Raw genomic sequence first — 13,638 nt, 5'->3', positions numbered from 1 at the left:
TCACTAATGTGAAATTGAAAGTAAAAATATATCCCTGCCTTCTTGCACTTGTCTTGCTTTTTTAGTCTCTAAGACACATGATAGTGTATTACTTTTCACTTTAGAATTCAGTTTGCTACTTGTAAGGAAACATTAATTGTTCAGTGTCTTTTGTCATTAGATATTCCATATTAAAGTTAAGCATTATTTGGGCCCAAGCTGTCCAGGATGAGTATGTGTATTTCTAAGCATAAGAAAAGATTGTACAGATGTCCAGTGCAATGAACATGTGCATCACCACACCTGCGTTAACTTTGTATGCTGAAGGTTGTTTTGCATGAGATCTTCTCTTGCTCTGGCAAGGATATGGGAGACTGCCTTTTTATGGGAGTGATATTCTACTCCTTTTAATCTTCACACTAGTTTGAGTCTCTCTTTTTTGATCACACTGCTCCCCACCCCCCCAGTTTTCCTGTTGTTGTTGTGTGTAATCTCTCTCACTCTCTTGCTACAAGAAGACTTTCCTCCCTGAAAAACGTTCTGGTTTCTATTGCAAGGATGCTTATATAGTTTGTAAGAATCAAGGTGCGAGACAAACTGATTTCAGGCTGGAATCCTATGTGCAGTTATGCTAGAGTAAGTTCCAAGGAACACAGTGGGGTTTGGTTAGGTGTAAACATGCATAGGATTGCATTTCCATTTCCCTGGGGAGGGGCGGGAACCTCACCTCGGTCTTGCTGCAGATAGTGGGTTAGTGAAGTTGAAAGGTGAAAACTAGAGCAACTATTTGCTGCCAAGGTGGAACTAAAAGGTGCTGAGACTGATGTCACCTGTAAAAGCCAGGAACAAAGAACAATAGGTAAGTTATTGCAGTTTTCAGAAGAAACTCAAGAGAGAGAAAGCACACTTACACAGATACACACTAAGAGATGAGGCAGAAATTTAGCTGAAGCTTACGTTTTCCACTTTTTTGTAACAAACCTACTTGATTCACATTTCCCCCCAAAAAATGCAAACCAAAATGCAGATATCATTCAAAATTCACATTTCTCTTAATTTTGTGATGCATTCTCCCACCAAAGGATAAGTATAAAAATGTGCACATTCAGGAACAGTGTGCATGAACAAGCATAAGCTAGTGAAAATAGCAGATAATGAAAATCGACAGACTTGTCCGTCCTTGTACACACCTACCTGTTTTAGGCCACATAGGAGCAATTGGGTTGTATATGCTGAATTATTTGAAACTTCTCCCTTGTTTGAAACCTCCAGATGAGAATAGTGAGGTAAATGAAACATTAAGCACCCTACTGGGTTTGCCTGAAAAGGCTGCATATTCCAGTGTGTAACATTTGCATAAGATGATTTTCTCTTTCACCATCGGTTCAGCAGAATATTCCTGGTTCTGTTGAGGGGTATCATTTGGGAACAGAGGCATTTCCATCTTATCCTGCCCATGCTTCAGTTTACACCTGATTCCTCACAATGGCTGCATCTGTTATTAGCTATAAAATATGTAGACACCAGATGATCCTTTATCTCACAAATAATGCATGAGCTAGACACAAAGGGGCCCATTCAGCTTTACATATTCTCTGTCAGCACCTTGGTCTCACCTGCTCTGTTCTGGATGATGAGGTCTTTAAGGTGCTAAAAGGTCTAATGTAAAAACATCCTCATTACTGGAGAAGACCATGAGGCTCATCTGTAGAATCTGAATGTACTTTTAGATTGTCTAGCAAAATGTGGGTTAAGAGCATGGCAAGGTGAAGTATGAGTTTGTCAAACCTTTCCTTGAATACTTCAGGTGTTATAGATCAGGGGTGGCTTAACTGACAAAGGTATATGTCTTGACGACATAATGTTTATTCCAGCTGCTTAATTATAATGGCACATTTCTACTGAACTTAATTAGCCAGTTTATTAACAGGCTACATTAATGTCTGCCAGCAAAGAGGAAATGGATCACATAAACATACATGAAGATGACCAAAACACTTCAAACACAGTTTAATCATTTTGTATAGCTCCTTTCTTTTGCAGCCAGCATGTGACCTCTCCCTGTATGAAGTGGCCATGGTCCTCTCTCACATTTCTTCTGATGGCACAGTGAAATAAATTGCTTCATGTAAACGTAACACATCTGAAAGGCATGACATTTAATGATTAGGATAAAAATAATTTAAAGCCTTTATCATTGGTATTTGCCAAATCATTCCTAAGGCAGGGGCGCAGTTGTCTTAGATCCACTGAAGTTTGACCTTCAGATATGCTTTCTATTTTCACCCTCTCCAATGCATGCTCTAGGAGTAATTTTGCAAACCTGACAGCCAGTTCTGGAAATGCCCACTTCAATATAATTTTGCAAACCTTGTGCATTTTCTCTCTCAGAAGCAACAAATTTAGAAATGTAAAGGCTAGGGCTATAATCCTAAACACACTTCTTTGTGGATAAGTGCCACTGAATAGAGTGGGGCTTACCCTTGAACAAATATGACAGGCTTGTGCTATTCCCAGAATTCAGGTCAATTGGACCAGAAGGATAACTGACTATGAAAGCAGCTATCAACAAGAATCTATATACAATAACACCATGTTAAAATTTAAAATCAGAAACCATCAACTGACTATTAAGGAAATATATTTTCTTAACTGCTTGCCACAAGCCTGGTGGAATAGAAGAGTTTTCAGCAGATATTTAAAGGCTAAAAAGAAGACACCTACTGACTCTCTGTTGGTAGAGCATTCCACATGACTGTGGTGATGACACTAAAGGCCTGGTTTCTTGGTGCTGTCAGATGAGCCTCACAAACTCAGAGCACAACCAATGATGTCCCTGCAGATGATCTCAGTGACTGAGATGGAATATGAGAGTTTAGGCAGTCCTCAAGGTACCATTGCAAGATCTACAGATATTTCCATAGGGGACAACAGTTTGCACTGCAACCCTCCTCTCCCTGCTTGTGAACCCCCCCAACAAATTTTATAGGCATTTCTGTCTCTCAGCTCCTGATGGCCCACCTAGACTCCCCTCTACCATCCCTAACTGGCAGATGAGGATGTTGGCCGATCTGGATAAGATAAGATAAGATAAGATAGGAAGAATGTGATAAATAAAGACAGCCTTTCCACAAAAGTTACCAACCTACAATTTTTTTTACTAGCCTGCCTCAAAACACACACCTTTGTTAGCCATTTGTGGCAGATTGACTTGAAAGAATAAAAGTATCATCTCTTTTCCATATTATGGAAATTTTCTTGCCTGGCCCCATGAAGTCAGTTTCTATTTTCTTTAGACCAGGAGAAGTAATGGCTTGAATGAATGCCACGTTCTTTGTTGTTCAAATCATACATTGATGCATGCCACCTCAATCTCTGAGTGGTAAGGTTCTAGGGTTTGGTTTCTTTGGAATGAGAGACAGCAGAGACCGTGGTGCCCTTATGATACATCGTTTGTTTACACATATATACAACCTGAGCCTGTGATGGAGGGACTCACAGCATTAACATCCCAGAAGCTCTTGCTTCTCCTATAGCCACAAAATTGGATCCCAGGAGAAATTAGGCCTGGCTCTATCTCTCAGCTGCCAGGCCTTCTTCCTGCTTCTAGCTTCTCACTCATACTCAGGTTTTTGTCTTTCTAACTTCCAGCAGGTTGAGGGAGAGGTGCAGAGCCACTTCCTTTTTTTATCTTGATGACCCTACAAAAGCAATTCTTATGAAGCTGGCCTGGCTATTCCAGCAATGGAGTCCTCCATTTTTTAACCCTTGCTGGATCAAGGAATTAGAAGGATCTTGGGTACCAAACACACAATGCTATGTAGCTTTATTTCAGGGTTGGCCATAGTTAGTTTCTGCAAGAATCCAGAATCTCTTTCCCTTCTTCCTGTTGCCTGTACCATCTCTTTTGTAATCTCCCAAAATATGCCTGCTTTTAGTGATGTTGAATATTCAAACTGAATATCCATTACAAATCCTGCAGGAAGCAATTTGGAAGCAACAGAGGAGTAAGCTTATCAATATTTTTACATTAATATTTATAAAGTTCTCTATCATGCTTCCTCATCAGTAAATGTCACATTAAAAAAAAAAGCTTTGGATCAAATTAAGATCCCAGTAGAGGGAAGATATTTGTTGGATAATTAGCAATTGGAGGAGATAGTAATGAAAGCTTCCTGTGTTGTAAAGCTGTTTGCTTAATGTAAGAGAGAGAAGGAACAATTATTTCAAATCCAAGGTTATGAAGAAATAACTCAAATATCATTCGCAGTTTAATTTAAAGGTTTTGTACCATTGACCTGCTCCAAAGGTTATTAAGCAAATACCTCTGTGCCACAAGACATGCGCGACCTCAGCATTGTTCCACAAGACATGCCACAAGACATGCCTAACTACCACTGCCATAGGTGGTAGCTCTGTTTGTTTTTAAGACCACAAATATAATTTTCCTTGGCTTTTTATTCCACACTAGTTTTTCTTTTTGATAGGATGAGAGGGAAATGTGTACTTGAGGAGTTAACTGAAGAAGAATTGTTCTGGGATTATCAGGGCTGTTAATGAATTGGGTGTGAAAATTAACTTGTGCAATTTGTGAGGGTTTTCAATTGGGAGAAATTTATCAAAGGTAAACTGATTTGGCAGAGATATTGGTGTGATATTAGTTGAGGAGTTAAATAATTGAATGGAAAGTTATTTGTGGGTGAACTGGGTACATGTTAATAGGTTTGTGTGTTGTGGGCGTCGTGCTGCATTAGTAAATGTGGAACCAAAGGTAAGATTTGGTGCTTGGAAATCTTCTGGGTCTTGAACTCAATTCCTTGGGACATTGCCTATCTGTCATTCTCTCTGGTCTGTTTTCTGTAAAACTGATGCTTTGCTGCAACAATAAATGTGTGGCTAGATGTTGAAGCCATTAGGCTTTGCTGGCTAGTCTTACTTGGCTTGGCGCATAGAATATAATGTGTCTTTGACTCACCAGTCATCATTTTTACGATACCATGAAGTGAAAAAACCCCCAAAACTTTATTTAACCTAGACCCTAGAGTTATTGTTGAATGTCACTTCAGCTTTCCTATGATAGCATTTATAACAGTGGATTAATGTTCAAAGATTATTCATGACATACCACGATATGCCCTGCCATATGATTACATATCTAGAATATTTATAAGACTTAAATTCATTTGAAAGAGAGAAAACTTGAAGAAATCTTTTGACAGTGGCATAAAGTATTACGGCTAAGCTCTAGAAATAATATTCTCTGTCAAAAATATTAGATCTAGTGAACAAATCATGGGACACTTTTGCAATGAAGAAATTGAGAAAATGTCCATTTGAGGAATATTTTGTAAGGAGCTTGGCACTATTACTAAATTAGCAGATTAGTTTATACGGGGATGATCTAGTTGCCAATGCAGACCATGTAGCAGAAGCTTTGATCAATAAAATTTTAGCAGAAGAAAGAATTAGGCCTACCAAATTCCCTTCATCTGAGAAAATGGAGCTATTGAGGTACTTGACACAGCAGGGCTCCACTAAGTCAGTACATTATTATTAACATGTCCCTGATGCCAAAAGTCCCTTAGCCTATATACTTAGCAAACTGCATAATAAGAAGAGGAAGAACACTAAAACATTGAGATATAAAAAGCACAAATATGCAGTCCACAATGCACTAAATACACTGAAGTCATGCTCCATTATCTGAAAGAGAACTAAAGCAAATGTTCTGCTATCAGACCTCCAAATATCAGTCTGATACTTAAAGTGTTAATAATTATTTTCAACACATCAATATTTGCATGTCTAACGTACAATGCAGTGACATTTGGATTTCTAGGCCAAGTTTTTGAAGACAAACTTTCTTGTTTGTTTTTCTTTGCAGATGGAAGTTGGCTTAGATTTTTCCAATATGGATGGAAGAATCATTCATTCCTTGATGGCTAGCCAAGGAATAATGTAATATATACAACAGCTGCAAAGGCAGCTGCACTTGCTACCCACACAGATGGAATACAAGTGTTCCAGTGCAACTGAAAGATGAGGCAGAATGAAAATGGGGACAAAAGAAAACCATGGAAGGGTCAAACACATAATTTGGTTTCTTTGTAGGATGTGAATGTACACATACATCCCTAAGATTGCTATTGCTATGAGTCCAAGAAGAGAAGCCAAAAGTTGTACTGACGATTATTATAAGCTCATGTCTGTAGAAAAACAGGTTGTTTAATATATGAAAACTCCACACAAGACCCTAATGAATGGATAAAATGGGTATTGTGTTATACTCACAAACATTAATATCTAGCATATGTAATTGTTACTGCCTTTAATAACTCTGTGAAGAAAAAAGGTTCAGATGGGCTGGTCATTATTTTCACATAGATGAATATACCTTTTGGAGACTGAGGTTTCAGGATATGTGTGAGAGGGCTTCAACCTACAGGAATAGCTGAAATTGGACTGCAGAAAAAAGTTTTCCCCCAAGGAATTAGATATACAGTACCATTATATATGTATCTGGGTATTGTGTTTGGTGTTGTGTATGTTGAAGAGGGGACTTTATTGTGCTCATATATGCAAGGCAGAGAAATTAGGAGTTTAAGCAATGATTGTACTGCTTTTCTGGTAGAGACACCTCACATATCAGTTTGCAAACAGTGATCCATAATATAGTACCACACCAAAGAATTGATGCTTTTGAACTATGGTGCTGGAGGAGACTCTTGAGAGTCCCATGGACTGCAAGAAGATCAAACCTATCCATTCTTAAGGAAATCAGCCCTGAGTGCTCACTGGAAGGACAGATCCTGAAGATGAAACTCCAATACTCATGTGAAGAGAAGACTCCCTGGAAAAGACCCTGATCCTGGGAAAGATTGAGGGCAAAAGGAGAAGGGTATGACAGAGGATGAGATGGTTGGGCAGTGTTCTCGAAGCTACCAACATGAGTCTGACCAAACTGCGAGAGGCAGTGGAAGACAGGAGTGCCTGGCGTGCTCTGGTCCATGGGGTCACGAAGAGTCGGACACAACTAAATGACTAAACAGCAACAAAAAGCTTTCTAAGTGTGCAATGAATGATGGACTCTTAGAAATATAACTGTGTTTCAACTGGCCATCAAATTAGACACGGGAACCTTCTTCTATATGAAATATTGGTAGTCATAAGTTCTAAGGGAACCTACTGTATTTATTACCTTTATGTTTCATTTGCTTTTTTAAAATCAGCTAAACACAAACCATGTGATCAATAGCAATGTCCCAAAGGTTTGCAGTAACATTGTTTAGATTACAAATTTGTCTTGCTTGTCCTTTACAAACTACTTTCTGTCTCCAGTTGATAGATATTTTTCAATGCCATCAGAAGCAAATATCCTAGTACAGATACTCTTTATATTTTAGGGCTGATATTTCCGTTCCGTGTCATCGCATTTATGTAATTTGTTTGTACTTTTCTTAAATACGTATCCTGGTTTGCTGCCAAATGGTGCTCAAGACAGCAGCAATCAAATATAAAATTTAAAAAATGTAAGAGCAAGGCAAGCAAATAATCAATAATAACCAGTTAAAACCAGCTTGAACTTACAAATCAGCTTATGGGCCAAAGACCTGTCTAAATAAAAACATTTTTGGCAGTCTGCAGAAGGTCATTCTAGACAGGACTAGATATGTCTCTTTTGGCAAGAAGTTCTAGAATCTGGAAGCAGCCATTGAGAAAAATATTTTTCAGGTTTCTGCCAAATGTCATTCAGATGTCGGTGGGACAGAAAGGCTCTTAAAACTTATTCAGGCTTCTTTGGGAGAATACACTCTTTCAGATAACCTGGTCCCAAGTTGTGTAGGACTTTGTAGATCCAAAGCAACATTGTGAATTGTGTCTGGAAACAGACCAGTCAAATGGGGTTTAATGAAAACCTATATAATTTACACTGAGCCCAGTATACCTGAAGGAGCGTCTCCACTCCCATCGTTCAGCCTGGACACTGAGACCCTACTCTGGGGGTCTTCTGCTGGTTCCCTCACAACAAGAAGTGAAGTTACAGGGAACCAAGCAGAGGGCCTTCTCAGTAGTGGCACCCTCCCTGTGGAACACCCTACCTTCAGATGTCAAGGAAATAAACAACTATCTGACTTTTAGAAAACATATGAAGGCAACCCTGTATCAGGGAGTTATTAATGTTTGGTGTTTTAATATGTTTTGATATATGCTGTAAGCCACCCAGAGTAGCTGGGGGATTAATAATAATAATAATAATAATAATAATAATAATATAAAAAACCAATGCATAAACTGAAAGACAATTATCATTTGAAATTTTCACTTCTATGAATTTTGTAACACAGCTCTCTGACCAAACAGTATTTACAAAAATATACATTCAGAGAAACTGCATATTTTCACAGGAAATTCACTGCAAAAATGTGTGTATTAGGCAAAACTGCATACAAAAAAGGTGCACTAGGAGAAATTCATATTAAGATGCTGATGAATTTTCTTGAGGATTTTTTTTTAAAAAAATGCAGATTAATGTGGAAAAATGGAAAGATGCTTTTAAGATGTGTAAATGATATTTTCAGGCCATACCCAATGTCAATCTCCCTATATAAGCGGACAATAAAACATAAAACATATCAGCAATAAGATGGGATGTCATTTAATAGAACCATTTAAAGCAGTCTAAATTTAGGACTTCACAAGCAAAGGGCCTCAGAGCTTTTGCAAGACTTCCATTGTTGAAAGATCCCCCCCAGGCCTATTTTACTAAAAGCTCAAGAAATACATCTTCATTTCTAGACTGTTTCTGGAAAATGAATAAAATGAAGATTCTGTTTTGTTGTGCATGGTATTTGATTGCACCATTACCATGTTCTTGCCCACACAAGCAAACAAGAACCAGCACAGAAGGGTTTGGAAGAGCCTGGTAAGCCCTTGTTATGTCTCTTTGAAGTTTGTCTAATAACAATGAAATCTCTTTAGACAAAGAGTTGTTTCAACTTCTTTATTAATTTTTTTAAAAAATATTTTTAAACTTTGAAATAAAATAACAGGTAACAAGAGTGTATTTTACAATCAAGAAACCTTATGTAACATAGTAATGTCTCACAGGAGAACAGTCTGCGTACTAACAAGAGTCACATATTATGCAAGTACATCATGCCATAATGAATTCTGAGAGGTAGGCAATCTCACCTTTCCATCTCTCAAATTGACAACTAATATATAAGTATCTTTATTTCTTTTTTGTAAAATTCTCTTTCTTGAGAGACTGCTGCATCATTGTGCTCAAACCAAGATGGAAACTTTCACGGAAATGTGATATTCCTACTTATAACTCGCCCATTATCAGTGTTAATGTGCTCCTATGAAGTGTACAATCTGCTCCTAAGAATTGCATAGCATGTCTATGTTGATTGAAGTTTATTGCCTACATTATTGTTAGCAATGTAGAATACATTCCCAGCTCCTTAGCCCTCTGCTTGGCATCAACGTTATTGCTTCATCTTGTTCAAGTACTGCTGGTGATTGTCTGTAACGAAAAGCTCATCTAGGTCCGTTTGATCACAAGGCCCAGGAAGGTTAGTGCGGATACCATATGACAAAAGCAATCTAACATGTATCTTCTTTGAAGCCCTGGGCAGGGTAGATCGATATGCCATTAAGATCTTTGATAATTCTTTTTCCCCCCTAGTTCCTCTCTTCACAGTGTGCTGCTTGCAGAGTTGTCTTCAAACAGCAATGAAAATATTTGATCTCCCCACTACTTTTGGATAATATGGGGAAGCACAGATATGTTTACTACCACAAGACTTGAAAAGCTGTTCAGTGAGACAGGCAACAAACTGTTTAGCATTGTCAGTGCCAACATCAAGAGGACATCCAAAACTGGCAAAACAAAATCTGCAGTATACTGCTGATAGTATCTGAAGAACTATTTCTTTAGCACTTCCATTGCTTCTGGGTAAGAAGAGTAATAATCAGTGACTGTAAGCACATCTGTTTGGTGTGTAGATCCCAGAATGTTGATGCCTTGCTTGTTCCAAGGAAGAATTTTAACTGAATTGGTGATCATGTAAATGCATGCAAGCAACACAGGTAACATACAGTTTGTCTAATTTGTATACAGCGCACTGCATCCCTGGTGATTTTCACATATATTTTAGCCTTGGCTTGTTGATTGACATGGTTAATGGAAATATTGGCAGAGTCACCACTCTTGGAAACCATTAGACACTTTCTTCTCAAGCCCTTTCTTACAGCCAGTGTCAAGTCATCCTGTAATATTTTGTGAACACATTTCCCCACCACTTGATCCACAAAGATATCTGCTTCTAATGCTCCATACGAACACGGTTTAGCTAGTTCCTTAAGTGCACTATCATATGCATCTATAGATTTATCAGGGGTGTGTTTTCTATGTCCAAATAAGCCTTCCCATCACAACATTTCTATGTGGTATGAAATGCAGCTGTAGCTGGTGCAAAGGTGCCACTTCCTTTTGGCAAATAGCAGGAGTGGGGTAATCTATTATATTGGAGCTTCCAGTCAGTTGTTTGTTTCAGGACTGGTGCTCCTCACACATTCAGGTTTTTGTAGTGTTCATACAACATTGTCGGCACCAAAACACCAGCCCATAGTTTTCCTCACTTAATCTGGGAAATACCATTTTTTTTACAAAATCTAATATATTTTTTTGCCAGTTACCTGCTTACAATATCTCAACAACCCATTTGCAAATTAAGCTCCCAGCTGGGAGCACTCACTGTAGCTGTGTTGTGGTCCTGTTGCACTTTGAAGAGCATTATTTACCTTGTCCAGTTTGAATTTTGTAAATGAGTCACAGTATTAACAGTGTTCCAAGATCCCACCTTCATTTCCAGATGGTTGTATCCCTTTGAAGTTTGTCTAACAACGAAATCTCTTGTAGATGGTTAATTGTTTTAGCTTCTGAATTCCTCTAACAGTATTTCTAATCTCTCTGTTTTTCTTAACCCTTTGCCTAGCTCCTGCTTTCTGATTCCCTTTGCTTCCTATATCCCTTAACAGAGACTTCCGGAAAGTGTAGTATGGAGTGTATATAAAATGGATAACTTGACAACAGTCAAGCATTTGTGTGCAAGTGCTGTGCTCTTTCCCCTGAGTGCAAGCAAAGAGTGATCTTTCTGCTTGTTGCCTTGGTTAGGAATAGTTTCCTGCCAAGCTACTGGGGTGTTTAAAGGCAAAGCACCAAGGTTCAAATCAAGAGTGCTGATCTTTTCCTTTTCTCAGTTGGGAAACTCTGGATGTGACTTGAAGCCGAGGACAAAGCAAATGTCACAAGAATGCAAAAAGAAAACAGCTAGCCTGATTCAAAATTATCTATCTCAAATAGATTGAATTGAAAATACCTTTCTGAAAAGAAACAAATTAACTGGAAGCTCTTTTTAAAACAAATGCAGACAGTTTGTTCAAGGATGCCACAGAGCTGGCGATCTAGATACGGAATTTACAATTGTGTCCAAATGAAAGGACACACCCGTCTGCATCTTCCAAACAAAATCTATAATAGATCAGAATAAAAGATGCTGTGCAGCAACTCTTTATGAGATGAGAGATCCTAATTAAGATAAATGTTACTCTGAGCTGTAATTATGAAAAAGTACCTACTGTGGAGGGACAATACTTTAACTTCAATAATTAATTAGTCATAGCTGGAACCTGCCTAATTCCTTAAATCAATCTTCAGTTTGAATTACTTTTTTAGTCTTCAACTTGTTGTTTCAGATGGTTAATGACTAGCTCCCGTGTATGGCTCCTTGGAAATAGATTTTGGAATTACATGTCATCCCACATTTTTCTCTCTCAAATAGCAAGATGTATCATTATTTTAGCTTGCTCTGTTCACAATCTCACTATTTTAAATTTTCCATAGAATCTCAATATGTAATGCAATGGCAGATGAATGTTTAGGGCACGGTACAATGACCATTGCATTGGTGTACTGCCACAATATGATGGCTTCTTTGGGAGGATGGAGCTAATTCTATGGTTCTTGGGTTCCTAAAGGTAAAGGTAAAGGGACCCCTGACCATTAGATCCAGTCGTGACTGACTCTGGGGTTGCGGCACTCATCTCGCTTTACTGGCCAAGGGAGCCGGTGTACAGCTTCTGGGTCATGTGGCCAGCACGACTAAGCCGCTTCTGGCGAACCAGAGCACCGCACGGAAACGCCGTTTACCTTCCTGCTGGAGTGGTACCTATTTATCTACTTGCACTTTGATGTGCTTTCAAACTGCTAGGTTGGCAGGAGCAGGCACCAAGCAACGGGAGCTCACCCCATCACGGGGATTAGAACCGCCAACCTTCTGATCAGCAAGTCCTAGTCTCTGTGGTTTAACCCACAGCGCCACCCGTATCCCATTCTTGGGTTTCTAGCCCAGGTTTATTATGGTGTTGCACATGTTTAGGGAAGTTTTTGATGTCTGATGTTTTACCCCTTTTTTATTATTATAATTAATTCTGTTGGGAGCCGCCAAGAGTGGCTGGGGGTATAAATAAATTATTATTATTATTATTATTATTAACAACAACAACAACATTGGGCCTACAGTATCTAAAGAGTTCCTATTTTTAAAGTTCAGAATGACCTCTCACTGTCCAGTCTCAAGGATCTCAGAACAGAATGATAAAATGAAAGAAATAATGAAATATAATGTCAACAAAAGTTGGGAGATCCTGAGAGGTATGCAGAGAGGGCTGCTGTGAGAGGGGGAAATCAGGTGGTAGCATGATCTTGCCCCACCTTCCTTGTAGAGAATGAATATCCAGAAGGGAGGCTATGAAATGATGTGTGGAATTGCCAGGAAAAAAATTATTCATGAAACTCATTTAGCTTCCCTCAGAATTCCTTGGACATTTTGCCCAAAGAAGAATCTCCAAACTTGCTTCACACATTTACTTTTGGTCATTTAGGTACCACATGTGCAGCTCAGGAGAATGCCGTTCTTGCTCAATAGCTCTGAAGCTGATATTAATCAAGGGGACAGCCAAATTAGATAACCTTTATCTTATAAATATAATCTTCCTTCATTCACAACCCTGCCGTCATCTGGGAGCCATTCTGGCACTTAAAATATCAAGTGCGAATAACCTCATTTCTTTAAAATATGGCTATTCCTCTGTTTCTTAATAGGAGAAATATTTTTTTGCTTTCCTTTATTGCTGTATTTCTCACATTATATTATATGGATCCTAACTTCCATTTTTTGAAAGAAACAAGAGTCCACATTCATGGAAGAGGTCTTTCCCACCGCTCTATTTCTTCCACACAGCTCTGGAAAAAAATGCTTCTGTGCATTGAGAGACCCTCAGGAATGATGTAAGGCAGGTATGGCGAACCTGCAGCCCTGGTATCTGGGGTAAGGTTAAGTCCAGCAACATCTGGAGGGCCAAGAATCCCATTCCCTGGTGTAGGTGATGGTCCAAGACAGTGGTCACCACCTTTTTTGGGTCTGGGGACACATTTTGAATTTTCAGATTGCTGAGTGCCTCAGTCAGAAATGGCTACCACCAGGAATATGACCTTTCACAAAATGGCTGCCACCTCCAAAAAAAGCAGGAAAACAAAAGAGTCAGGAAGATAAAATAGTTCAATTATGGAAAAAAAATATTCTTTTTGTT

Source organism: Podarcis raffonei, chromosome 4 (genome assembly GCF_027172205.1).
Source record: "Podarcis raffonei isolate rPodRaf1 chromosome 4, rPodRaf1.pri, whole genome shotgun sequence".
Lineage (NCBI taxonomy): Eukaryota > Metazoa > Chordata > Lepidosauria > Squamata > Lacertidae > Podarcis > Podarcis raffonei.
This window is presented reverse-complemented; position numbering follows the sequence as displayed.